The sequence below is a fragment of the Nuphar pumila genome, chromosome 9, assembly GCF_984573655.1.
Source record: "Nuphar pumila chromosome 9, dmNupPumi1.hap1.1, whole genome shotgun sequence".
In the NCBI taxonomy this organism is placed as follows: Eukaryota; Viridiplantae; Streptophyta; class Magnoliopsida; order Nymphaeales; family Nymphaeaceae; genus Nuphar; species Nuphar pumila.
The window spans coordinates 116,828,266-116,847,649 of record NC_143257.1 but is presented as its reverse complement, the minus strand read 5'-3'; positions in this window follow the sequence as shown (position 1 = coordinate 116,847,649).

Sequence of the window (19,384 nt, the reverse complement as noted above, 5' to 3'; positions counted from 1 at the left end):
CCTAAACCCTAAACCCTAAACCCGTAAAACCCAAAAACCTTAAATCTAAAATCTAAACCCCAAAACCTAAACCCTAAACCCTAATCCCTAAAACATAAAACCTTAATCCTAAACCCTAAACTCCTAAAACCTTAAACCCTAAAACCTAAACCCTAAATTCTAAAACCCTAAACCCTAAATTCTATAAAAAATAGGTGTAGAGATCGTGATAGAACACCTTCTATAAAAAACAAATCGAGATCTCTTATAGAACTGATTGCAAGCCAAACTGTATGAAGCAAAATCACGATAGCACTTAGCCTTTATACGTACAAATCGTTTCAGCCTTTTATCAATGTTTGTGCAACTCATTTCAACCTTTTATCAATCAATGTGTAAATCACGATAGGAACACAACTCATAAAAGTAAATCATAATTTTTACAGTACACAACGCTAAATGCTTGTTCAATTTTTATTTACGAAGGTCGATAATTACAATGATTTTTTCAGTGGCATTTATGTACTACACTTATTAGAATAGATTTATACACTTATAGAATGTCACGTTACAGAAAAGAATTATAGAATTACAACAAAGAATTATAGAATTCCAACAAATAATTATCAAGACGTCGATTTATATTTATGAAGTTACCGTGACAATGATATGACTTTGTTTATCTTTGTGAACGATATCGATATGTTTATAAAACCCTAATATAGATCTGTGTAAAACCCTATTCTATGCAAAATCCTACTTGACCCGACCCGTTGTCCAGGTCTAAAACCCTAATCTATTTAACCTCTCTTCTTTTTTTCTGCGGCAATGCAACTTCTTCTTCTTCTTCTTTTTTCTCCTCCGCCTTCATCTTCTTCTTTTTCTTCTTCTTCTTCTTCTTCTTTTCCTTCTTCTTCCTTGTATTTTCTTTCTTCTTTGTTCTTCTGTGTTCCTTCTACCTGTGCTTGATAGATAGGGTTTGATGTTGATAACGTAGTTATTTCACGCCGTGAGGAAAGATCTGTATAATCTTCGATGATGATTATGGTGGTTATCGTCTGTGTATACATCGATATATTCTTGACATATACGATTGTGGCGTATTTATCGTGAAGTATATTGAAGCTTACGCAAAATATAACGACCATAATCATCCTCAATCGTTGTTTCCATACCGGAGCAAGCACAAATATTTTGCATCGATATATTCATGCTTGTTGGAATCCATATCATATGCAGCTTCGTCAGCTCTGCCTCCAAGCTTTCTGCACTAGCAAGCTGGATTTCATGCGCACCTGGATTGAATTTGAAGCACATTTCTATTTGGACGTGGGGGTGATGCTGATGATGATGTTTGTTTTCTTTGATGATGATGGTCATGTATTGTATCTAAGCCAAACCATTGGTCATGATGTATCATTGAAGTTACCTCAATTTGTACTTTATTAAGTCTAAACTTCGTGTCAATTTGTTTATTATTTTTCCTTTTCGCCTTTTATAAATCAGTCATTGTGTAAATCGTGATAGGACATATTGTTCACATATACAAAGCTCATAAAATTAATTCGCGATAGAACAATCGGTATCAAGCAAATCGCGATAGCACGTATCGTTACAATGAAATTGATTTGCAACTAAGTCATGATTTGTAGTTTACTAAGTCTAAACATCGTGTCAATTTGTTTATTGTTTTTCTTTTCCACCTTTTATGAATCAGCCATTGTGTAAATCGCGATAGAAAATATCGTTCACATAGACATAGCTCGTAAAAGCAAATCGCGATAGGAAAAATATTATTATATTATGAAACTTAAAGAATTATGGTTTTAAGTCGATTTGTATTTATCAAGTTACCTAGATTTGTACTTCACCAATAAACATTGTGTCAATTTATTTTTTCTTTTCGCCTTTTATCAGTCATTGTGTAAATCGTGATAAGACAAATCGTTGTACATATACTATATCTAAATCGTTATACCAAATATTGTCCCACAGCGATTTACACAATGACGTTTGTATCATTGAAGTTAACTCGATTTGTTCTTTACTAAGTTTAAACACCGTGTCGATTTGTTTATTTTTCTTTTTTCGCCATTTATGAATCAATCATTGTGTAAATCGTGATGGAACGTACGTTTGCTTAGACAAAGCTCGTAAAGGCAAATCGCAATAGGATATTCAAACGAATTTGGTTCGATTATTTGATGGGTTTTGGTGGGATGGCTGTACATATCGTGATGGAACACTTTCTATAAAAAATAAATCACGATCTCTTATAGAACTTGTTGCAAGGCAATCAGAATCAAGAAAATTACGATAGTACATAGTCTTTATACGTATAAATCGTTTCAGCCATTTATGAATCATTGTGTAAATCGCGATATAAAGACATCTTATAAAAGTAATTCATAATTTGCGCAGTACACAATGCTAAATGCTTCTTCAAATTTTTTTTTATGAAGGCCAAACATAACAATGATTTGTTCAGTGGCACTTGTGTGTTACACTTATTTAAAAAAGAATTACACATTTATAGAATGTCACGTTATAAAAAAGAATTATAGAATTACAACAAAGAATTATAGAATTACAATAAATAAATATCGGGATAAAAAAATTTTATAATGTTTATTCAGTGGCACTTGATGACTCAGATGGACTATGACATACAAATCGTTTCTTTATTTTTCTTGGTGGATTCTCTTTCCTCGGTGGCCTCTTGGTTCCCTCGATCTTATTATAAATATTGGTCATCATCTCTACCAGTGTATCATATTGTGACCACATTTGTCTTCCCAAATTCCTCACCTGCTTTCGTAACTCCTTATTCTCCCTCTCCAACATCTCTAACCTTATGGTGGAGACTACCTTTTTTGTGAGTTGTGTTCGCTCATCATCGTGTACTGCAACTGAGAGAATCATTGTTGTTGTCAGAGGGACATGATGGACGTGTTTTCTATGCTAAGAGACAACATGATGGGGGATAGTAGGGACGCATGGGTTCCCAACATTTCCATGTTGCTTATTCTCAATCTCCAGATTTTGATGCATGGGTTCCCAATATTTTTTGAAATAGTTGGGGTCATATTGTCGTTCTTTATAATCATATGCTATGACACAAACACCTCATTTGCTGCAACTATCCAATTGTTCCTTGAAGTGTTCGTGCCAATTCATGTTCCTGGCCCCACTACTTTTCATCTTTCTTCTCACTTCCACGGGCTGCTTTGGGGTAGATTGTCCCAAGCTAGCTTGTAGGAGAACTCAATCATCATACTGCAACTCGACTTCATAATTGCTAAACAACCAAATATCGCAGTCAGACAGTCTCGCAGTCTAAGCAACAACCTCTTGGTCCTAGTCCTCCCCATCTCCATACGGTCTCCACACAACCTGTACATTGGAGATTATGGTTTAGGTATAGACATAATTATTCATGCTAATGAATGTTAAATATTAAAATAATTTATAATAATGAGTGTTAAATATATTACGACTATTACTAATGAGAGCTTTGTATTAAAATGATTTACACTAATGAATGCTACATATTACAACAACTTACAATAACGAATGCTAAATGCTAAAATGATAATGCTTTGTACTAACGAACAAAAAATCCTACAACGATCGTTACTTAAGAATGCTAACAATTACAACGATTTACATGCGATACCGATTTGTACTAAGGAATACAAAATCTTGCAACGATCATTACTTAAGAATGCTAATGATTACAACGATTTACACTAATGAAAGTTAAATGCTAAAGCGATAACAATTTGTACTAAGGAATACAAAATCCTACAACGATCATTACTTAAGAATGCTAACGATTACAATGATTTGCACTAATGAAAGTCAAATGCTAAAGTGATAATGATTTGTACTAAGGAATACAAAATCCTGCAACGATTATTACTTAAGAATGTTAAACATTAGAACGATTTGTACTAACGAAGACAAAATCCTACAACGATGATTACTTAAGAATGCTAAACATTTCAATGATTTATACTAATGAATGATAAATGCTGAAACGATTGTAAATGATTTTAAACCATTTAGCTCATTTAATTGCAGACCATCTAAAATGAACTTAGCATTATCTTCATTGACATTTATTCTAGCCCACTAACCGATCTTTGAAAAACCACAAATCGTAGGGCCACATTGAGGACGCAAGACGACAATATGCTCCTACAACCAGGCCTACAAAATCAATATATTAGTAAGACTATAACCTTCAACGATCTTAGTCTACAACTACAAAATATGTAATAAAAAATTACCTAGACAAATGGCCAAAACCCTACGATGGTTTTTGTACCCTTATTCGCACGGTAAAGTTGACTGTACAAGTGTGCGAGCATAGCAACACCCCATGTATAGTTGTCGACTTTATCTAAGTCTTCTAAGAATTGCAACCACAGGTAACTTATCCTCGAACCAGACAAATTAGAAAATAAAGTAAGTCAAAAAAATAAAGAAGGAAGCCACACAACTCTTGGTCAGTTCTTTCAGATGCACATATAGTGGACCGGCCTTCCCATTTATTACGGAAAAAATAAACTTTCATCGATGTGGAATTGCTTCCACCAGAAATACATTGCCTTCAGTCCTCCATCGACATTCCTAGAAGGGCCGTGCACTTGTCCCTTGCAGTATAGTTTGAATCCCGTAATAAGACATCACTTCTATGGCACTTAAGGCCCGTAATTCGTGCCACATCTTCTAGGGTCATGATGATATCAAAAGAATCAAACTAAAATGTGTTCATCTTATTATTCTACTTATTTACCAGGTAGGTCATGGTGTTCCTGCACGTTTTAAAAGAATGTTGGTTCAGAAGGCCGTTGAAGTGCATATTTCATAATCGATCCTTCTAATATTCACTCAGTTGTCTATACCATGACAAAACTACAGGCCACTGACACCGCCCTCTGAGCTTTTGACCTGGTGCTTTACTTCTCTTGTGACCTTCCTGTAACACAAAATAACATATTATTCATATCAAATCAAAATTTCTCTCATTTGTACTTCTACACGTCATTGTATATAGTAATCGCTATAAATAATAATCATTGCATACTCGTTATCACAGTAATCGCTATACATAGTAATCGCTATCACAGTAATCGCTATACATAATCATACATATAACAGTAAATCATTCGCAGTAATCTCTATCACAGTAATCGCTATATATAGTAATCACTATCACAACAAATCGTTCACAGTAATGGCTATCACAGTAATCATTATACATAGTAATCACTATCACATTAATCACTATGCATAGTAATCACTATCATAGTAATAGCTATACATAATAATACTTATCACAGTAAATCGTGACAGACATGATCAATTTACGTACCTTGGTCACACTTTTCTCTTCTTCATCCCCTCCCTCCATCCTCTGCCTTTCTTCTTCCTTCCTTTGCCTCCCTCCTCTGCTTTTCAATTTCTTTCTTCCTTTCCATTTCTTTCTCTTCCTCCTCCTGCTTTTTTTTTTCCTTTCCTCCTGTTTTTTCCTTTCCCTTTCTTTCTCTTCCTCCTCTTGCTTCTTTCTTTCTCTTTCTTTATCTTTCTCGTCCTCCTTCTCCTTCCTTTGCCTTTCATTCTCTTCCTCATCCTCATTCTCCTTCCTTTGCATTTCCTTCTCTTCCTCTTCCTCTTCCTCCTTCTCCTTCCTTCGCCTTTCATTTTCTTCCTCATCCTGATGCTTCTTCTTTTGCCTTTCCTTTTTCATCTTTATCATTTGCCTTTCCTTCTCTTCCTCCTCCTCCTTCTTCTTCAATTGCCTTTCTTTCTCTTCTTCTTCCTCTTCCTCCTTATTCTTTCTTTGCCTTTTCCTCTCCTCTCATTCTCCTTCTCCTTCTCCTTCTTCCTTTGCCTTTTCCTCTCCTCCGCCTTCTTCCTTTGCCTTTCCCTCTCCTCCTCCTGCTTCTTCATTTGTCTTTTCTTCCTTTACTTTTCATTCTCCTCCTCCTTCTTCCTTTGATTTTCATTCTCTTCATCATCCTTCTTCTTCTTCATCTTTAGTTTTTCCCCATGTTTTCTTTGATCTTCAGCCTCAATATCTGATGGATAATGCTCTGCATTATACAATTCCAATGCTTTGTCCCTGTCTTTATCATTCTCAATCTTCATTATATTTTGGTACCTTTCATAACGCTCATATAGATGGGACTGACATATAATTTCTCTAATAGTCATCCCATCGAACGGCGGGGGATTTCTTGTCTGATGACCTTTAGACATTGCTAACCTGCACAACACATAAATTTAACTGCATCATTATATGTTACAATCGCTTCCCCAAGTATATAATATTACAAATTATCTCATTCGTTAAACAATCACCAACATTATAAATCGTCGCAATATTTGGCTTCATAAGTAAACATCGTTGTAAGATTTAGCAAACTTAAGTACAAATTAAGGTAACTTCATAAATACACATCGCTACTGCTTTAAATGTATAAATCATTGTTGCTTCAAACTTACAAATCATTGTAGAAATCGCAACCTTCATAAGTACATATCGTTGTAACGTTTGGGCTTCATACATAAACATTATTGTACGATTTATCAAACTTAAGTACAAATCGGGGTAATTTCATTAAATCGTTATTGCTTCAATCGTATAAATCGTTGTTGCTTCATAAGAACAAATCGTGCTAACTGTTTTTTGATGCCCAGAAGGTGGATAGGTACAAATCGATTTGTTTTAGTATGAAAATAGGTGTTATTTAGCATGAATAGTACAACCAATTGTAAGATTTAACATTCAGATTTACAAATCGATTTGTTTGCATAACAAAACCTTACACGAAACTCACCAAAATGACAAGAGTTTTGGTGATTCGACAATGAAGGAGAAACACCTAGAAGGTAGACGCAGCCGATGGTGGCAACGATGCTGCCACTGCGCAGACGACGGCAAAGGATGCTCCGGCGGCAGCAGACGACAACAAAGGGTGCTCCAACGGTAGCTGACAACGATAAAGGGTGCTTTAGTGGCAGTAGACGACGACAAAGAGAACTCCTATTACAGCAGATGGTGCAAAAGTTTACTGCTTAGGGCGAAAATAGAATGTTTGGAATTTGAAGAGTTAACATCATCATCGACTTTATGGACAAAGGACATTTTTGACCTTTTTTCGAACCGTCATTTTCCTTTTTTGGATAGAGGACATTTTTGTCCTTTTCTCGAACCATCGTTTCATAGCGAAAATGGCGAAAAAATGTACTTAAGTCTTTGCAATCGCACCAGACTCCGACGCTAAGTGATGCCGACACACACGAGGATACGAGCCCCACGTGCTTATATACGTGGTGCTCATTCGGACCCCCAAACACGCACTGTTTGCTACAATGCGTCTTTGGGGGGGGCATATAACCTGCTTCGATCACTGGGCATTTCATACTATGCATGGGGAACGGTGCCATGTGAGATGGGGTCGTCTAAGCAACATGAGTACAACTTATTATTAAAGTTTTTTTTTTCATGTTACCCGCTTTCCCTAGTCTACCCACTGTGCCTGCGTGTTTTATGGGGGGGTCTGCAAAACAGGCCCCACACCGATTCCGTGAGTCAAATATCCTATAGAGTGAGGAACCATAGCATGCATGTGCACCCTTCTTATAATGGGTGAGTTTGTGACGATGAAAAAAAAGGGCATGGATTATGGGCAGGGTTTCAGCGGTATTGGACTGTTTAGGCATTTGTCACAAAGACACGAACACGAACAATTACTCAGAAATGGAGTTAGCGGGGGACGCTATTTTTTGTTTTTTAACAGCTTATTCTACAACAACAACAAACAACAACTACGCCTTCATCCCAAAACAATTGGGGTCGGCGATATGAACCAACAAAGAAAATCATTCTGGGTCTTCCACATGAATCCTTCTCCTCCATTCATTTCTATCCAATGCCATGTCCTCGGTGAGGTTCAAAGCATTCATATCCTTTCCTATCATCTCCATCCATGTCTTCCTAGGCCTACCCCGACCTCTTTTAACTAATATATTTTCTCATTTCTCCATCCTTCTAACTGAAGCATCATTAGGCCTTCGTCGAATATGTCCAAACCACCGTAAACGATTCTCTCTCATCTTATTTTCAATGGGTGCAATGCCTACCTTCTTACGTATCTCCTCGTTTCGAATCTTATCTTTTATTGTATTTCCACACATCCATCTCAGCATACGCATCTCAGCTACACTCATTTTTTGAATATGATGTCTCTTGGCAGCCCAACATTCCGTACCATATAGTAAAGCGGGCCTAATAGTCGTCTTATACAACTTTCCCTTCAACCGCAATGGCATTCTACGATCGCACAACACTCCAGTTGCACTCTTCCATTTCATCCACCCAACCTTTATCCTATGATTTACATCTCCATCAATTTCTCAATACTTTTGAATGATAGATCCCAAAGATTTGAAAGAATCATCCACCGGTATTTCTTGCTCACCAAGCTTCACTACACTCCCATCTCTATTTCGTTGCTTAGTAAATCGACATTCCATGTATTCTGTCTTACTCTTACTCAACTTAAAACCTCTTGCTTCCAATGTCTGTCTCCATAATTCTAACTTAGCATTAACCCCAGCTCTAGACTCATCAATCAAAACAATATCATCAGCAAACAACATACACCACGGCACATTTTCTTGAATTGATCTCGTAAGCTCATCCATCACTATAGCAAATAGGAAAGGGCTTAAAGCAGATCCTTGATGTAACCCAACCGTTATAGGAAAATTGGTTGTCACCCCTCCACAAGTGCGGACATTGGTTACTACTCCATACATATCTTTAATTATACTAATGTACTTGAGAGAAACACCTTTCTTCATCATTGTCCACCAGAGAACGTCCCTAGGTACTCTATCGTAAGCCTTCTCCAAATCAATAAAAATCATATGCAAATCTTTGTTCCTCTCTCTATTTCTCTCAATAAGTTGTCTAAGAAGATGTATAGCTTCCATAGTAGATCTTTCAAGCATAAAACCAAATTGATTCTCCGATATCATGACAACCTTCCTCAACCTAGACTCAATCACCCTCTCCCAAAGTTTCATGGTATGACTCATGAGTTTTATACCACGATAGTTTGTGCAATCTTGTATATCACCCTTATTCTTATATAGAGGCACCAAAGTACTCTTCCTCCACTCATTAGGCATCTTATTTGTCCGCCAAATCTTGTTAAAAAGATTTGTCAACCATTCTAAACCTTTCTCTCCCAAGCATTTCCAAGCCTCGATAGGTATACCATCTGGGCCAACTGCCCTTCTTGATTTCATTTTCTTCAAAGCCTCTGCAATTTCTTTCTTTTGAATCTTGCGCATGAAGTCACGATTCATCTCATGAAAAGGAATGGAAAAGTCTCCAAGATCCTGAGCATGCCTTTCATTAAATAGCTTATCAAAATAATCTTTCCATCTCTCCTTAATCTCCTCATCTTTGACTAAAACCCTTTACGTTTCATCTTTGATACATCTAACCATACCCAGATCCCTCGATTTCCTATCTCTCATTTTTGCAATCCTATAAATATCCTTCTCACCCTCTTTGGTATCCAACTTGTCATAAACCTCCTTATATACCTTATCCCTCGCGTTCCGAACTACTTTTTTAGTTTCCTTCTTTGCTATCATATACTTCTCCAAATTCTCATTATCACGACTTTTACTTAGATTTCTATAACACTCTCTTTTAACCTTAATAGCTAATTTGACATCCCCGTTCCACCACGATGTATCCTTACCTAGCGGTGCACCACCTTTAGACTCACCCAATACCTCCTTAGTCACCTTTCTTATGCCACCCGCTATCTTATTCCACATAGATTCTGAATCCTCCTCGAGACACCAATCAACTTCCTTAACTACCCGCTCTACAAACATTCCTTGTTTAGCTCCTTTCTGTGCCCACCACTTAATTCTAGGATCTATCCTATGTCTATCTCTTTTGTGGCATTGTCTAATTCTAAGATCCAAAATTAAGACTCTATGTTGTGTAGCTACACGTTCTCCCGGTATAACCTTACAATCGATGCAACAACCCCTATCTCTCTTTCTAAGTAGGAAAAAATCTATCTGACTCGTATTAACCCCACTTTTAAATGTTACTAGGTGAGACTCCCTCTTCCTAAACCAAGTGTTTGCTAAGATCATATCATAGGACAAACCAAAATCTAAAATCCTTTCTCCACTATCGTTTCTTTCTCCTATACCATAGCCTCCATGGATACTCTCAAATCCATCCCTACTAATGCCTACATGCCCATTAAGGTCACCGTCGATGAAAAACCTTTCTCCATAAGATATCCCTTGTACTACTCCATCTAAATCTTCCCAAAATTGACGCTTAGTGGAATCATCTAAACCTACTTGAGGTGCATAAACACTAATAATATTAATAATATCCGTACCTAATACTAATTTAATAAGTAAAATCCTATCACCCGTCCTACGGACCTCAACTACATTATCTATAAACTCACGACTCATAACAATCCCTACTCCATTCCTATTCCTATTTATTCCTGTATACCAAATCTTATATCCCCAAGGTTCTATCACTTTTGCTTTCTCACCTACCCATTTGGTCTCTTGTAGACATAAAATATCAATCTTTCTCCTACACATAACATCTACTAACTCTACCAACTTACCAGTTAAACACCCTATGTTCCAAGTGGCTAACTTAATTTTATGGTCTTGGACTAACTTCTTTACCTCCACCCGTCCAACAAAGTGAGGGAACCCTTGCCTATTTGACACCACACCCGGGCGCCGGTGTGACGCTTATTCTAATATATAAAATATTATAAATTATTAAAAAATAATGCAATGCATCTTGACGATATCGAGAAGAACGTGATGAAGACATGTTCGGGAAAGAAGTATAATAGAACCCATATACGCAAACCCAACTCAATGTAGGTCCCGTTGTAGGGGCAAAAACATCATTTCTAAGAATTTTAGGACTTTTCAAATTTTATTTTGAAAAAACTAAATAGTATTTTTGTTCATAAACCATTTTTTGAGAATTCTGATAATATTTAGGATTTTGAGAATTTTGTAGCAAAAAAATGTTAAAAATTTTGTAGGAAAAAATTCTAACATTTTTTGTTTTTTTCTAAATTAATCCACATCTAATTCTAGTAGAATGTGAGGATCCATTTAAGCTAATGAAAAAGGTATAGGTATAGTGGGTTTTTGGTACAATTTTTTTTTTTGGATTCAAAAATATAATTTGGTATTTGGATCTTCTATTGGATTCCTAAGAAAATATAGTTGTTGACTGTTGAACAAAGGGCCAATTGAGTCCCCAATTAACTGTTGAACCCTTGATCCATCTGATTGGCAGCCCTAGACCCCAAGAGAAAGACGTTAAACCCTCTCTCTTTAGGCTGCATATATGAACCCCAAAAAACGTGAAGGGCAACTCTTTTTTTTTTTTTGCTTGAAGAAGAATCCCTTGAAATCGTGAGTGTGATCGAAGAATGCCCCTTCGATTCACCTCCTTGGAGGCTCTCACGCGTGAGTGTGGTCCGACAAGAAGAATGCCTGTAGGCGCCCTCGAGTGGTCCTCCCGCGTGCTGTTGAAGCAAGGAGTGAGTGAGGCATTATCTTGGCCAGTGAACCCGTGGCAGGAACCAAGGACGCCCTTCCCTCTTTTCCTTTCATAATCTATACCTGCTGCATATTGATTTTTGTCATGGAATATATGCTAAACATGTCTTAACTGTTTGGGAATGAATGTTTGTTTTACAGAGATTGCTATCAGATTTTATTTTAAGTATTAAATTTTTGTTAGAAGGTTTTGTATAGGACATGAATTGAGTTTTCACGAGTTTTTCGTGTTGGATTGAACAACCAACACATTGTTCATGGACTGATTGGGGGCGCTCACCAACTGTTTGGTGAAACGCCCCAACAAACTAGCTGATCCCTTTTTGGGCCAAACCTTCATTTTTATTCGTTTATGTTATTCATCAACATTAAATCCCCACTGTTGAATGCCCCATAAACTGCACACTAGACCATTCTTTAAACCATCATAACCGTGTGTGTATGAGTTTAGAAATGACTGCATCTTGTGTCTCAAAAGTTTGAGTGGCACATTCAAGAAAGGATTGTGTTGATGCAGAACATTAAAAGTTTGTGGGTCACCATTTTGAAGGACTAGGCACACCTTATCAACCGCTTTTCCCATAAAAGCATGAGGACAGCCCACTTTTAAGGCCAGCTTTAACCTTTTGACATCCTAGTCCAACTACCATCCAAGTTCAGCCATTCAGACTCTAAATTAAAAAAGTATGAGTACGATATTCTAAAGCTGGAAATAGATCATTTAAACATAGATTTTGGTGCAACAAAATGGAATATCAATTACCTGCTAATCTATTATTATTATTATGTATCGACTCCACTCTCTCTCTCTAAACATGAAATGTCATTTTTTCAGCTAAAAACACATTTAAACATAAAAAATGTTTAAATCAATACATAGTTTCTACAAAATAAAGCACAAAGATCACATCTACATGTTTCCGACCTATAGGCACCATCAAAAAATGAATTCAGGTCCCATGTGAACCCAAGACCAAACCAGCCATATCTCAGATGACAGGGGATCAGGTCCAAGGGATTCCGGATAGAAACTCATCGTTAAGATGAATGGCACCTAGAACCCACCAAACAAAGGGATCATGGACAAATAGGCCGACTCAATTTTTATTCTAATAACATTACTTGACAGTACACTACTGCCACATGTAGTTAGGAAATGTTTTTTTTCATATATATATATATATATATATATATATATATATATATATATATATATATATATATATATATAGGGAAGTAGCTGCCTACGGAAGATGATGGACTGCGTTAAAACATGCTTTAGTGGTGGGTGCTATTAGCCCCTAAAGACCGTTTCAGCAAAACAAAAATAAAAGTGCCCCGTCCATCGCGCTTGCCCATCGCGCTTGCCTACATCTTGAAGGCTTCTAATGGGGGTGCTGCAGCAGTTGCAACTGGATTGAAAGAAAAGCTCTAATTCCAATTTAAAAAATGAAATTCAAGGAGGTCTTAAAGCAAAGAGGTGGTCTCCATGAATATCTTGAATGCAGGTCAGTTACACTTTTCAAAATGTAAAAGATGCACACTGTTTATTTAGCTTCACTTACAACTTGTCAAGATAAGCTTTTACTTTTACCTTTTTTTCTTGGCCTTTTGTGAATCTTTCAGTTACAATAAATTCATAGGTTAAGTCTTTCCAATGCTCAGAATGCTTGTACTCATATTTCTCATGGGTCAATGTTTGATCAAAAGACCAGAAATTATAAATTCAAGTTTCACAAATTTCCTTTTTTGGCTCCATGCTGAAGATGAACATGGAGTAGATGCCTTTCTTGTCTTCCACATAGTAGAATTTTCTTGTTTATAACATATAAGGTGTATGATAGAGATGCTAAGCAGGTCGATGCTTTTCAAATATTAAGCATGGTCTGATTGATCCCTGCAGGTGGTTATGTACAATGTGGTTGTGACTTTAAACTGCTTACATTGACGTAAAAGCTTGGCTGCTAATTTGCCTGATGCTTTTTCTATGTTGCATGTATCAGGGAATGACAGATATTCCTTGCATAATCTTGGTTTAAGAGTTTAATATGTATTGCATATTTTGTTTTGTTAGCAATATTGTAGGAGAAGAACTACCATTTGTTAGCATTTGATATAGGAAGAAATTTTTTTCATGCACAAACAAAAAAGCAAAAAAAATTCTCTTATTATTTTTTCATGCTACACAAACAACCGAAAAAAATTCTAAATAGAAAAGTTATATCAAAACTTCTCATAGGCAAAATTTTCTTTTCCTATGAGAGTCTTTCTTGCTTCCAAATGTGCCCTAGATACATATCCTAGCATCATACCATCCTTGGGATCTCATTGCTACGAGTTGTTTTCATCAAACCATAGATATATTTATCATAGTTGATTTGATAACAAATTTACCTTTAGATGGTGTATTTCTACAAAAATATTTAATATTTTGTATTGTCATTGATTTTTGCATCGTTGGAAAACACACCCAAATCAGACTTCGGCAATTGAAGTACTGATGTTTAGTAATTAAACAGAAAATGTAGATCACAACTACCCCATCATATATGATCAAAATAGCTGGGAACAATGAGATTTCAGGGATGGTATGGCGATAGAGTATGAGTTTAGGAATGACTGCATCTCGTCTCTCAAAAGTTTGAGTGGCTCATTCAAGAAAGGATTGTGTTGATGGAGAGCATTAAAAGTTTTGTGTCACCATTTTGGAGGACTAGGAACACCTTATCAACCGCTTTTCCCATAAAAGCATGAGGACAGCCCACTTTTAAGGCCAGTTTTGACTTTTTGACATCCTAGTCCAACTACCATCCAAGTTCAGCCATTCAGACTCTAAATTAAAAAAGTATGAGTAAGATATTCTAAAGCTGGAAATAGATCATTTAAACATAGATTTTGGTGCAACAAAATGGAATATCAATTACCTGCTAATCTATTATTATTATGTATCGACTCCACTCTCTCTCTAAACATGAAATGTCATTTTTTTCAGCTAAAAACACATTTAAACATAAAAAAATGTTTAAATCAATACATATTTTCTACAAAATAAAGCATAAAGATCACATCTACATATTTAGATGAAGTAAAGACACATGTAAATATGTTTTTTAAAAGTGTCTAAGATAGTCTTGAAGATAATGATATAGAAATTACACACACACACACACACACACACACACACACACACACACACATATATATATATATATATATATATATATATATATATATAAAGGAAGGAAAGGGAGACCGTCCAACCAAAGGTCTAAAATCTACAACCAACGACAATCAGACGACTCTCTTTCTTCAATGGTTGAGCATCTCATCGATTGGACCTCATATATTTATTCTTTATAATTTATTTAGTAAAAAATATGCTTTACACAAAACCTTAAAAAATATTGGCATGTTTTTCGAAACATTAAAAATTGATGGCTCACAATGCATTTAAAACTTTACAATACAAAGTATTGTAAGATCATGATTCTTAGTGGTTTCAAAATGCATCTAAACATCGAAAATGCATAATCCAAAACATGTCGCTTGCTAAATGAATGATAAAAATCCAATAGATGAAAAACTCAATTGTTAGAAAAGGAACACCGTCGATTATCATGAAGTTGCATGAAGTTGTATATTTTAGACTTTTCTTTGGCTGGACGGTCTCCCTTCCCTCTCTCTATATATAAATTGTAGGTTGTTGCCTTTTGAAACATTGTAAAAACTTATTCATGCATTGGAATCAAATGTTTCAAGAAGTGATTCCTATAAAAATAAGCATATAGATCACATTTGTACGGTTAGAATTTCTAAAAAACACAAGAAATTCATGAAAATCCAATAACATGTTTCATTTAGTAGGTTTTGTATTTTGTAGTTTTTCATTTTCTTATATATTGTTGATAAAAATTTTGGAAGTTGGGGAAAATAGCTCACTTGGATTCACGAAGTCCGTTTTGAGAATGTGGAAACACCATTTATAAATCTTGAATGTCCTTCGCCTGACATGAAGGTAAAGCCTAGACTAGTTTCTTGATATCTGTAGCTCGAAGTGCACCGTCATAAATTCAAGTATGCAAATAAAATCAAAATGTGTATGAGTCTCTACTAAACTAATTAAATAAATTAAAGAAAAGAGTAGAGGATCTAAAAAAATACCTTTTTCAGACTCGGGGGTCCATTTAGCTTTTATGCACCTTTTTTGTTTCGACAACGCCTCTACATAGGTACAATGGTTCTTCAATGGCTTCAGGACAAAGTGTCGGCATGGTTTCGAGTAGGCTTGTTTTGCAGGGTCGACATGTATCTAGTTTCTAAATCTTGGGTCCTAGGGGTCATCTCGTATTTATAGGACTCAGAACGATATATAGGTCTTCTCGAATGAAGGCTCATTCAAGAGGAGACCTCCCACCCTGAAAAATGTGCAGGTGGTTGGAAAAAGATAAGGATAAGCCAAATGGCTAACCCATACGTTTGATGTAACAGATGGTGAAGTGGTTGTGTCGTCTCATAGCAAACGACCCTCCCTTTTGTCGTCCTCAATTACAGATGATGATATATTTTGCCATTTCGTAGCGGACGACAGTCTGTTCTGAAATTCCACTAGAGGGGGGTGAATAGTGGATTGATTACGGATTAGAAATAAAAAAATAATTGCAGTCAACACACAGAGAACACAGGATTTATACTGGTTCGGTCAAACACTTGATCTACGTTTAGTCCTCAAGTCTTACCACTTGAGTATTTCACTATTTCCTCCTTGTCAAACCCAACAAGGATAAATATTACAACACCCTCATACAGACAACTCTGTAGAGGTCTTCTTCTCAATCCTAAGAAGGATCAATACTGAAAGACTGAAAGATTACACACTTTCCCTATAGAACCTTCAAAACAATATGCAACAGATGAATGTACTTTTAGAATATCTCAAGTTTTGAAGATTCATTCAGAATGCTCTCTTTTCAAAAGTAGAAAGAATAATCACTCAAGAGAACAATTTTTTTTTCTCAATACAAATTCGTGTTTTTGTCAATATGCTCTTCTTTTTTTGACACCTTTTTGTTTGTATATATAGGTTTACAAAAAGACGTGTCTTTTTGAAATACTATTTCAAATGAGTGGACTTTTTGATATGAGACACTTTGTCTCTTCAAGACATTCTTTCTTTTATGAAAAAGTTGTGTACTTTAGACTATAATAATTTGTGTACTATTTCACTTTTTCATAAGTTGTCATTTCTTGAATAAATGCATTGTTTAAACAATAAATGTTTGTGTATTATAAAAATAATGCTTTTACTACAAATCATCATTTCTCAATTAAATGATTTGAAGTATAATAAATGCTTGAGTATTTAAAATAATGATTATTTTATAAATCATCATTTCTTGAATAAATGTTTTGAAGTACAATTAATGCTTGAGTAATACTTAAATTATAAATCATCATTTCTTGAGTAAATGCTCTTATATCATGAGCTATTATGTCTTTTCAGTAGTTATCTTTTACATAAATGCTTTTGAAATCATGAGTTATTATATCTTATCAGTAGTTGTCTTTTTCATAAATGCTTGTAGGAAGTACAATGATTATTTTAAAATGTTTGATTTAACCTTTTTGAAATAATTCAAAAACATACTCAACGGCTATATTTAAAAATTATCTTTTTGAATTTATATGACTCATACGTTAATGTGTGATTTTTGAAACATATATAGAAATATAAATTATGCATGCTTTTTGAAGGTTTTGTTACATATGACTCTAAGAAGGAAAAATGACATTCTTGAAGTGGCTGATCATCTCCATCTTAAAGAGAGACTTTATGAAGATTGAGCCAATCAAGTTTTTCTTCAAATATCCGAGTATGATTGCTTCAAATGTTGCACGTGATTATATAGTCTTCACTATTCTTTAGTGAAAAAACCTTGCATCAAATACACGTTAGATACATAGCAAATCATATCATATCAAGTCATAATATAACATTTCACATATCATCACGTTAAGCATAAGCATATCATATTATCTCATATTCATCATCAAAATATTATTTCTCAACATTCTTCTCCTTTTTTATGATGACAATATAAGCTCCCCCCTATCAATATGCCATACACATCAAGATTATTAAGATAATAGCAATATGCATAAGTAAGAAATAATTCATGAAAAGTAAAAAAATAAAAATCAGACAATGATCCAGAATGTGTGTGCGCATCAAAATACACATAAAGTTTAGAGTTTGTTGTGTACACATCACATGTGCACATAAGTTTTTCTCTCCCTTTGTCATCGATAAAAAAGGAGATAAGAGTATCATCATAAGAATCATTCTGAGTGTGATGGCGAATGCAGATGTTGGAGAATAGCGTCTTGACCAATCTTTAAAGATTGAAACGCTGATAGCAGATATGTTTGATTCTGTATGAGAAGATCCTGCATTGTTTGGACATCCACTAGAAGAAAGAACATATCTGCTTGGGATGTCTGTTTAGAAGCTACACCATCATAGTCTTCGTCTTCATTTTGTTGTTGCGGTGAACATACTTGAGAAAGAATGAAAGCGTCGAAGACTTTAGTAGAGTAGCATACAACTTCATCTTGGAGCGACACATTGAAGTATGTAAGAATGGAGGTGATGAAGCAGGCAAAAGGAAGGAGATGAAAAACTCGAAAGTTTATCATATTATCAAAGACAATGGATGACCAGTTGATAGGAAGTGAACAGAAAATCGCATACAACAAGAGAAATATCTCATTTGCCACTAATCCCTTGGAATTTTGTTTGGGAAGGACATTATGAAACAGGATTTGTGAGAGAAGTCTCGTATGCGGTTTAAGATTACTGATGTGCCACAGAAATTTGGTTGATATTGTGGAGTTAAGAATTTTGTTGAATATAGTACGTTCAATGGGTACTATGTTAGACAGTTCGATGCCATAGGAAGAGAGGTTCAGAATGACTCCTAATGAATGAGCATCAAAAGAGATAAGTTGACCACAAATCATGGATTGCTTACCCTTCACCCTGAGAGAGTCGCCTTGCTTTAGCTCGTGTATGAGGTCGATGCCAATGCGATTTGAACCTGAATTGCCAGTCAAGCAGCTTAGGCCCCATCTCACTGTATCAAATCCTTTGATGGCAGCTTTTTTTTTCATTAAGAACAGAAAAACCACCCTTGAGATCATAGACTTGTGGCTCTGGCTAAGTCTGCTGTGCTTATGACCACTTTTTCCATGGTGTAAACCCATATTTGACCCTAGTCGCCCAGCTTAGGCTGAGCAAGGGCTAATCCCTTGCTCTCATCAATACTTATGAGAATGAAACCCTGACCACCCGTCTAGTGTGAAAAGATCAGGTGCAATATGATTGCACAAATATTTGTGCATTAAATACCTGATCAATCTAATCTCGGGGACAGGCTTGTCTGCTGCGGAGCCCAAGGCCTGATGGAGGGCAATCAGGTGCTTAATGCACAAATTTTGTGCCATGTGATTGCACCCGATCTGGGCTCCCGTCTAGCGGCTAAGGACCCCTCCACTGCATCAAACACCTTGGGGCTCCCCTTGATTAGAGCTTGCTGCTTCAGCCGAGACTTGCAGTTCAGTAAAGAACTTTGACGTCCTTGCACTTGAATGTTTTAAGCTGACTCACCTAGCCAGGTATGTTGAGCCCATGGGATGTGTTCACATGTGATGCAAAGACATTAGCATATATGGTCAATGAGTTTGA